This window comes from Pempheris klunzingeri, chromosome 23 (assembly GCF_042242105.1).
Source record: "Pempheris klunzingeri isolate RE-2024b chromosome 23, fPemKlu1.hap1, whole genome shotgun sequence".
Taxonomy (NCBI): Eukaryota; Metazoa; Chordata; class Actinopteri; order Acropomatiformes; family Pempheridae; genus Pempheris; species Pempheris klunzingeri.
In genome coordinates, this window is record NC_092034.1 from 4217061 (window position 1) to 4225998 (window position 8938).

Here is an 8938-nt window from a genome sequence, read left to right on the forward strand (position 1 = left end):
TTATTTTCTTTGCATTGTGCCTCATCCTTTTTAATCACTTGCCCTTGACTGGACTATAAGATTGCATATATCTTTATGGTGTTATGTAGAGCCAGAATACTAAACTAGCCTCTAATAATGCCATTCTTCATGAGCTGAGTGTAAGTAAATAGTTACAGTATGATTTTGAAGGCATGGATGGGGTTTGAACCCATGATCTTTGGTTTACGAGACCAACGCCTTACCACTTGGCCACCATGCCATATGTAGATTCTCTCAGGGTCGGGCCATGACCCTAAAATAGGCTCTAAAAAAGCCATTCTTCCAGCAACTTGCACACAGCATCTTAGGGCTAAGGCCTGTAACATAAGTGTACTTTCAGTGTTGTGCAGTAGCCATTGTTTCATTGCAACAGGTGTGTTTGTTGCAGGAATGAGTCAGTCCAAACACTGATACATGTGGCATTTGTAAATAGTTCATTTGTCCTCTTCTGTGATGTGGCAGCTTCTGCGATTCTGGCAACTGCCACAGTGGCCAGGCGCCAATGAAGATCACAAGCATATGGAGGCTTATCAGAGGTCATTGGGACGTGCTTTATTACTGAGGACTTCCTGTGGCCTGAGCATATGGCTCAGTCGAGCTTACGTGATTTGTTGGTTTTGTTTAATTTTCCCATAATGAACAAATAGGTACATGCATCGCAAATGGAATGACAATAGAAGAATGACATTGAAGAGTTGGGAGAAGTAGTAGAGTTTTAGCTAATGAAACAGTGGCTGTATATGCAGTGTAGAGTATTTTTCTGCAGCATTGTGCTCAGTACTCTGCGTTACACATTGGCTGGCAGCACCTTTCTCTCCCGTGGCATGGTGGCCAAGTGGTAAGGCGTTGGTCTCGTAAACCAAAGATCATGGGTTCAATCCCCATCCATGCCTTAAAAATCATATAGCACCTTTGAAACTATATACCTGTATGTGGAGAGATGTGTGATGAAGGTGTCAGCTTTGGAGAGGATAGTTATTTGAACACCCTGTCTTACTGTTACCGCAAGGAACTGACTTTTGACTTTTCCTGTATCGATCTATGGTGCTGAAACATAAACTATGACATTCGTATTTCCGTGCAACACTATAGCAATGGAGCCAACACACTTATCCCAACAGGTTTATCACCTTACAATCAACACATTGCTGTGAGTTGAGTTCTGCTACCCAACCTGAATCCAGGTTTCTCTGTCTTTTCCAACGCACAGTAACTAGTTGGATGAAGGGAAGAAAAGTGTTGCGGAAGCACTGAACATTAGTAATGGATTGAATATAGCAAATAAATTATAGGTTTGGCTCTCATGTCAAATTTAGATGCTACTGCGTGTTTCATATTATGCTTTCCATGGTGCCAATGTGCTCCCTGCAGTAACACTCTCCCTGGTGCTGATGTACTCACTGTGGCAGGTATACAGTATTTCTCTGCAGTGCTATAGCACTGTCTGTGGCGCTAACACATTTATCAAGACAGGTTTACCACCTCACTAAGAACATCTCATCTGAGTTTTTATTTAGCCCTATGTAGACTACTGCCACAGACAAAAAAAAAATCAAGTTTCAGGCCATTTGTATTCCAAGTATATATGCAGTGTTCAGTTGCAGGAAGAAAAGCAGGGTGTGGCTAACGCATTGCATTAGCCTGATGAGTTAAAAGTCAATAAATGATCAAATAAAGCAACAAATGTAGCTTCACAGTTTGTCACATTGGGGTCTCAAATATGGCTGTAACAATGGGGTTTAGTCAGGTTGGGTCTTAAAGTTCGGGACTCAGTCTGAGGCTCTTTCAGAAACAGGATTTTTGCCTCAAGTCGTCGTGTCTTCCTTTATCTTTTGCTGTGACGCTGTCCGTGGTGCTGATGTACTCCCTGGTACTGGGGTACTTCTCTGCACTGTTCGGACGTCTTTATTTATGAGATGTTGGTAATTAAAGTAAATGAACATTGTTTCAGTATCTGCCAGAATTTCCCACTTTGTTGGAGTACAATCATATTTTTTGCTGAATATCTAAGTACAGACAGGATAACAGCAATTATTTGAGACTATTCCAAGAAAAAAACTATCCATCTTTACCTCAAATGTATATCCGGCTTGCCGAAGGCTCATTCCCAGTCATTTCAGTGAGGGGAACATGACATTAGCTTACTTCTTCCTGACAGGGCTGCAAACCAAAGACAGTTGAAATTCTTGGATTTCAAAACATTTCTTGCACTAATCAGTGCTGAGCTATTAATTAGCAGCTCCCATAGCCGCAGCAATCACTCCTCACGGGCTTCTGATTGCCAAAAATAAAGGTAATCAGTGTATTTGGGCTTTTTGACTTTGGGGGACACAGTTGACAACCCATCACCACACCCCCGCTTGGTGCATAAACCCAAATTAGCTCTCCTCACACCCTCTGTATTTTTATGCAGAGGGCAGACATGTGTCACTAAACAGATGAAAAATATGTGCAGGTATTCTGAGTGAACACAGCCCATTATTAATTATCAACATGATCCATTGTCTTGTTTACAAGGTCACCAGTTAATGTGCCCTTCAGCAAAGTACCAAAACTCTGTTATGATTAAATATACTACAGCTGTTTGAATGTTAATCAGAGGATATCAGAGTTAAAGCTACTGAAGCTAAAACCGTTAAAGACCCTGTAAGATGTCTTGAGAGATGCTCACACCTTCATCTTAGTATGTAGTAAACACAAAATAGTAGCTTTCTGTGTAACATGCACATATACCCACATAGTAATTGCTCGCCTCCAGGCTGTCTGTCAAACACCGTCTGGCTTTATAATGACATGCTAATAAGGCACTAACGACAGAGAAAGGGGCTAACCAGCCTTGCAATTAAAATGTCTGAAAATTCCTCTCCTCCCCTTCACTCCTGCCTCTCTCCCGCTCCTCCCCAGGGGGGTCCGGGCGTTTTGTCAGCCTTACTTGGTTTAAGTAGTTTTCATAATGGAGGCAGCCACATCAAGGAAGTGTCAATAAGGAAGTGCGCGCATGAAGGGGAGGAAGTGTGTTGAGTGTGTCTTTATATTTAATCTCCAATAATGTTCCCTTCCAGGAGTGGAGGGATGTTGACTGAAACTCCCTCGGGGGCTGCCCACACACAAACACCTTCTCCTCCTCCTCAAAGTCTTTTTTTTATGGTAATGTGAGAGGACAAGGTCGGAAAAAAAGAATCAAATCAAGCAGAGAGGGAGCGATAGAGGACAAGACAGGAGGGAGAAAGAGAAGAGACGGTCCTGTTCAAGTGGGATAAGGGGGTTTAGCATCTGCCTGCCATTTACATAAATTATTGAACACATCTCCCCTGTTGACTGTCGAATCGATAGGAACAGCGACTTACCCACTCAACACCCCTGTTAGATATGAACACGCAGCCCTCGTTTGTGTGTGTGTGTGTGTGAATGGAAAAGGAAAAGGAACTTTCAGCATAAGTTGTTGTCTTACTGGCTTATATCATCACTGGCATTGAATTAAACTTTGATACAGACCAAAACAGGCCAAGGCCACAACCACGAGGACATGTTTGTCTCGCCTGCTGTTTTGCTTTTGTCCTCACAGAAACCTGCGATGTCTGTATAAGGCAACATCACGAGTGTGTTTGTGTCATTCAGAGGACTCTCCTGGAAAGCCAACACATGCACAGAGAGGAAGACACAATGCCTTGTAGAGTCATTCCCTCTGAGCTCTGGGCGCTGCGGTTTTTTCCGTGGCAGCTTTATTGTCACGTCTTTAAGGGACTAAAACTAAAATCGTGCAGGTTTTTGTTTTCTTGAGCCTTGGCTTTAAATCGCTCAGCCAAGGAAAACAGGCAAAGCTGTCAGGAGATTAACAGCCATAACAGCTCTTAATCTGCCTTGCTGACATAGTTGTTAGGGCGGAATCACTTTTATGAGCATAATGCACTTTCAGTGTTCCCAAGAATTTTATTTGTGTAAAGTTTATATCTTTATAGTTTTCAAATCAAGCTGAAGAAAAACTCGACAGAGAAATATTTCCAGTTTAACACCCCTACACAGGATTGTAACTTTTCCTGCAACCTTGAAAAAATGGTCTGTACACCTGCAGCCATTCATTGTCTTGACATAAAAAAAACTCAAATGCTTCCACAGTAAGTTCGACGGGTCACAGCAAGTGTTCTTTACTACAATTTGGAATCTAAATATTTTACCGTTTGGTGGATTTATTTATCTCTAATATCCATGACAGGGACGATGTCTTCATCTATTAGTTAGTGTGTTACTCAGTTATTGAGTGACTTTGGTGTTTTAAAGGTTTAGTTCAGATAAAAAAGACAATATTATATATAATAAGTTATATTAATAACATAACCTAACTGATCAGTGAACAGTAGACCAGCCACTCCTGTCTTCTGCAAGTTAAAATTACTGTTTTTTTCAATGGAGTCTGGTGCCTTTTAACCATAAACCACTTTTTTTTTTTTTTTAATTAAAAAACAACAGCTATCTATCTACTTCATAGGAAAGCCACAGTAATGTGAGTTGGCAAAAACATGGACTTTTAATAGTCCATGTTTTGATCAGACAATTGCCCTGAATGATGACATTACAACCATTACGGCCCCTCAGCTGCCGGTTCTTGGCTGCAGACAATCTACTGGACGAATTCCAAAAGTAAGAAAGTCATTTCAAACCCAAAATATGTAAATATGGCACCCAGGTTTAGAAATAAATGTATTTTTAGAGCACGTATGTCTTTGAATATAATTCTTTAATATGATTTGTGGAAAAGATCAAGACACCTCCTTAAACACTGTAAGCCTCTCCAAGCCTCACTCCATCTATACTGTGAGATCACTTCATCGACTATATCTGCAGCTGAAGAGCTCAGAGGAGTTAAGCTCAAGGTTAATATGGCTGGACTGAGTTTGCAGTAGTGTGTTTTCTCCTGGTAACAAAGCTGCACACAACAATCAGGATGTATCTCTTAACGAGAAGACGCCTCCTGGGGACCAACAAATAGGGAGTTCCATATGTCACTCGATACTTTAAATGTATATGTTTCTCCCGTCACGTTTGGCAAGTGCTCATTTTTTCCTTGCAGCCCATGGAGACGGTGGCGCTCTCTTCAGCCACGCTTTGAGGAATGATAACTCTAACAAAGCATCTGGGGAACGCTCCACGCTCCCTCTGCAGTTGCTTTGTACAGAATGGATTATTTTTCTTTCTTTTCTCTGCGTTTTAGAGACAGTTCTCTCCGTTCTCCTCTTTTTTAGGAACAGAATTAGACAGCAAGGTCGCAAAGTTATTCATCTTTTGCGCCCCCCCCTCCTCCCCTGTCTCCGCCTCTCCTCCTCTCATCATCATTTCTCTCCCGATCCTCCTTGACGTGACTAGTGACAGGACCCAACACAATGAAACTTCACACGTCATTGGAGCCATCAAGTGCCACCCACACTGCGTGCAGTGTGTGTGTGTGTGTGTGTGTGTGAGTGTGTATAACAGTATTAAGGAGGTGGATTGAAGGTGAAGGCTCCAGTATTGTCATGCCCCTCACTGCAGAGACACACTCCTCTCTCTGTCTGTCACCCACTGCCCTTTAGATAAAAGGAGAGAGAGGGAGAGGAGAGAGTTTTGGCTTCCAAGCAAAGACGTTGCTGGTCTGACTCATCACACTCTGACATGCACATGAAGATAAGTCAAACCAAAGCCAAGTTTTAAAAAAAAAAAAGAGCAAGTCAACGAGTGTGGAAGCGTAAATCTGAGCTGTGGTCAGTTTTAAACATTTCATCATAAGTGTGCAGCATCCTTTAAAAAAGTCTCTATTCTTCTAAATTACTGTTCGTCTCTCAAACTTTTATCTTTGTAATGCATCATGTGCAGCACTTTGAAACGTGAAACATATGAGTAAACTTGTCTTTATGTATGTTCTTCAGCAGCCACTCAGTTGTTTTGCTGATATTTTCCGAACATATTGGAAACAGATTTAAAACAGAGTAACACAGGCTGCACTGCACTGGCGTTAATGACTGCACGCAGCACACCTCCTCTTTTATTTATAGCTGTATTTTCTGAACGCTGTACATTAGCAGAAGGACAGGTGCCTGTGGCCCAGAGGAAGAGCAGGTCGTCCATGTTGAAGTGTCCTTGGGAAAGACACTGAACCACAAAACTCTACTTCACTGTGTGAATTATTAGCTTCTGGTGGGAGGTTGCCATCGTTGTGTGGACCAGGAAGGAAAGTTGCTGCATCTAAGTTTGATATTCACTGAATAAATATTATTTATTCAAGCCTCCTGTTTTGAGGTTTTGGGTTTGACTGTCACAGCCATAACTTATCCAAGGTTTTCTTGAAAGCCAAAAGCTTGTCATTGCAGTATGATTGAAGAAAGCATCTGGAACAATGGCTCTAACAAATGACAATGGAAGTCCTCTGAGTGAACAAAGCCTCCGGGCATTGTTCATTGTTTGGGGGAAAAAAAAGTACATGAAGTTTGACTGAGTTCCAGAGAGTTTCCACTTGAAGTTTATTTTGATGGAAAGGCCTATATTTGGTCAGGTTTGAGTATTTGTACCTAAAGACTTTCTTTGTTTTCTGTTTTCGTTCGTGCATTTTAAAAAATGCCGATGTGTCGAGGGCCTGGGTGGTGAAAAGCATCCAATTCTGCCTGAGCAGTTTTAAAAGATGGGGCATGCTCATGAGTTCATGTTTGCTGTGTTTGCGCTCTGTCAGTCATTTTGAAGGAGACAGACACAGATGCAGCAGAAACAGATTTACTGTCCTAAAGTATATTCAACAGAAACTTTCCTAAAATAACAAAAATCGTTCTTTTTGCGACCTTAATTACATAAATAATACTGTTTTTAAAATGTGTTTCTTGCATTAGCTTATTCTTTTTTAGTAGAGGGGAGGAGACAGCAGAAGAGACACTGTGTACGCGAGATGTATAAAGAGATTGTTTTAGGCTGTCACGTTAGGCTGCGGTGAGCCTCCACTAAATCTCCATGATATATGTAAGTCAGCATACTTTTTGACTTCATCAGGCATTCATCCATCACCCTCTTTACACAACGTTTCTTATGTGCCCGTTTAGTCTGAACAACATGACCCTGTCTTACTGGAGAAACCTGGGAAATGTAAATGTTGATGGATGGGCACAGAGGAGGGCAGATAAGGGGAAGGGAATACAGCTGCTGTGTGACAGAGAGGAAGACCCTCATCAGCGCTAATGGGTGCCTCACAAAACTGCTCTGTAATGAACGTTTTTATGACTCATTCGTCCCCCTTGTGACTCGTGCGTGTGTGTGATATCAACATTATGCTGGTCATCACCCCATCCATCTCATCTCTGTTTCTCAATTTGCTCTCTCACTCCGTATGTGAGGGTCACCTCTAGCTTTGGAGTGTGTGTGAACTCATGTCTGACTCTGTGACACGTCTGGCACGTTTATATTGTGGATATTGAGATTGATGGTCATACGGTAGGGCAGCATGGGGGTGCTGTGGTTAGCACTGTTGCCTCACAGCAAGAAGGTCCCGGGTTCAAAGTCTGCTTAAAGTCTTTCTGTATGGAGTTTGCAGGTTCTCTCTGGGTACTCCTGCTTCCTCCCACAATCCAAAGACATGCACATTAGGCTAATTGGTAACTCCAAATTGTCCGTAGGTGTGAGTGTGAATGTGAATGTCTGTCTGTATGATTGGCTGGCGACCTAAAGTCAGCTGGGATAGGCTCCAGCTCCCTGACGGATAAGCGGTATAGAAAGTGAGATGAGATGAGATGAGGTCATACGGTAGAGTGGTTATTATTATGTGTGTGTGTGTGTGAGAGAGAGAGACAGACGGCAATTTGTACTGCTCATGTTTGCTGACCACAAATCATTTGCATTCGATAATACTGTTTGCATGAACTTATCTATGCAAACTCTCTCATAAATTATCTGCTGTGTTTGTGTGCGCGCATGTGGGAGTATTTGGGTGTGAATCTCCGATGCGCAGTCTGTTTGACGTGGTCAGCATGGTTTCACAGATAATTCTTTTCTCTCTTTTAAAAGTTTATTCAGTTGTAAACAAGATTTACCCAAAATATGTCCTCTGGTCAAATATGTCTCCTTTATTTTACAGCTATTGAAAGTGGTGATCTTTTAGGGTGGGATGAAATCCATGCAGCGCTTCTTCCCCTCAGGCTGGAAAAAAAATGTGAATATTATATTGCATTTAGTTTTTGTTTTTTTCTATCGCTCCACTCTGGAGATGATTTTTCAGTCTAATGAATAGAATCAGCACCACAGTAGGTAAGCTAATTGTGATAAAAAGCTGCACTATGAATCATATTAAACGTACAATATATCCAAATTAAGGGTCTTTCCAGACCAAATTTATTAGAGGGCCCCAGGTGGTTAGTTAAAGTATAATGTATTCTCCTTTTTGGCCGACTAGTTTAGCTATATCTGCTAATAGGCAGCTTAAATAGCAGCTTGCAGAAGAGCATCATCAACTCACTAGACACTAATATATGCTCAACTTTTAAGGTACTCCAAAGAAGTTCTTAAAAGAAATGGAAATTTTAACATTTGTAAGTCTGTGACAACTGGGCGAAACTTATCTGCTGACAAAGTTCATGCAATATGACCGAATTTTCCCGAACAGCCACTAAATGGACCTCGAGATAAGATTGTTCTGTTGTTTGTATTGTCATCCACATGCTTTAAAGTTGGAATACTAAAGACTGAATACTAAATACTAAAAATGTAGACAAAGTATGGTCATGCTCTCCTGTAAAGTTGGTCAAATGTCACACACGAGCAGGTAACAGCAAAATAAGTCATTATGTTACAAAGGAGCATTTCACCAAGTTAAAAAAAGTCCATTATTGACGTGTCTGATTCATTCATTCATTCATTCATTCAAACTTGGCACTGGTGCTCAATCACTGGCCAGAATAGCACCAGTTTC

At 41.5% G+C, this 8938-nt stretch overlaps 2 non-coding genes across 2 annotated transcripts; one reads left to right on the forward strand and one right to left on the reverse strand.

Moving 5' to 3' along the window:
- Positions 1-169: 169 nt before the first annotated feature.
- Positions 170-241, reverse strand: trnat-cgu (transfer RNA threonine (anticodon CGU)). The gene has a single exon. It is a non-coding gene; the product is annotated as a tRNA-Thr (tRNA).
- A 601-nt stretch (positions 242-842) lies between these two features.
- On the forward strand, positions 843-914 carry trnat-cgu (transfer RNA threonine (anticodon CGU)). Its single transcript has one exon. It is a non-coding gene; the product is annotated as a tRNA-Thr (tRNA).
- Positions 915-8938: the final 8024 nt, after the last annotated feature.